We start from the raw sequence: 1322 nt of genomic DNA, 5'->3' as shown, positions 1-1322 counted from the left end.
TGTTTTGTGAGATGGAGGAGGACTTTGTGGGTTGGTGTTGGACATATGGGTTAATGGGTTAATGTTGGACTTGTGGGCTGGGCAGCACTGGGTTGGGATGTTTTCTTGATGAGCACTTAACCTTTATAGAAAACTCTCTCTTATACATGAGTTTCTGTGGATTTGTTTCTCTAAAGTACCCAGACTAACACAGGGGTTATTGGAGGGACTGTGCCCAGTCATGAGAATGTATATCAAGATTTATTTATAATTCATAACCATGAGTGTCTCCCCCCACCCGAGTTGGCTTTCCAGAACTGTCCCGATGAGCGCGGAGGATTTAGCTGCCTGACATCCTCATCCAGTCCCTCCATGTACCATACCTGTTAGTCTGTCTTCAAATGGAAAATAAAAAATCTGCAACTCTCTTTCTACCTACGTACCTCCCTCCCTCCCTCCTATCTATCTATCTATCTATCTATCTATCTATCTATCTATCTATCTATCTATCTATCTATCATCTAGCTAGCTAGCTATCTCTATCAAGTGAGTGATGGTTTAGATGTCCATTCTTCCCTGTGACAGTGCTGTTACCAGGCTATGCTAATTAGAGTTCCCCTTCAAGAAACAAACTCAGGTCACATGAAAAGGGAAACCAGGACAGTCATGAAGCTCCTTCAATTAGTTCAAGCACCACGGACAGAGGCTGGGGGGGCGCTCTAGGGAGCCCTGTGGGCAGAGTGGGTGATTCACTGGGCTGCTGACCTCAAAGACAGCAGATCAAACCCACCAGCCCCTCCTCAGGGGAAAGATGAGACTTCCTATTCTCTTCGAGAGTTACGGCCTCAAAAACCCGCAGAGGCATCTCTACGTGGATGGTACCTGTTTCCAGCGTCAATGCCCACATGGCCTGTCTGCCGCCCCAGGGAGCATGTGAACACACGCTGTGGCTGGGTTCCCATAAAGCATTGCTTTTCAACAGGGACATTTGAATTCTAGGTGCTTGTTTTTTGTCACAAAACATTATTGCTGATTGTTTTCTCCAATCGTTTAAAAAATGTAAATGCCATCCTTAGCTGTGGGCCATATTTGTCCCGTGGTCCACTGTGGAGTGACCCATAGACATGTTGCATTGAGCAGATCAAAACCGAACCCAGCTCACTGCCACTGAGTCAACGCTGACCTATGGCGACCCTACAGGGCAGAACAGAGCTGCCCCTGGGGCTTTCTGAGACAGATGGTAACTCTCTACTGGAGTAGAAAGTCTCAGATGGTGGTTTTCAATTGCTGACTTTGAGGCTACCCACCTGAGTTAGTTAATTGTGCCAACCTGGCCGATAATC

This window comes from Echinops telfairi, unplaced genomic scaffold (assembly GCF_000313985.2).
Source record: "Echinops telfairi isolate 266 unplaced genomic scaffold, ASM31398v2 ScPeMD7_7417;HRSCAF=8455, whole genome shotgun sequence".
Classification (NCBI taxonomy): domain Eukaryota; kingdom Metazoa; phylum Chordata; class Mammalia; order Afrosoricida; family Tenrecidae; genus Echinops; species Echinops telfairi.
Note: the sequence above shows the minus strand (reverse complement) of the source record.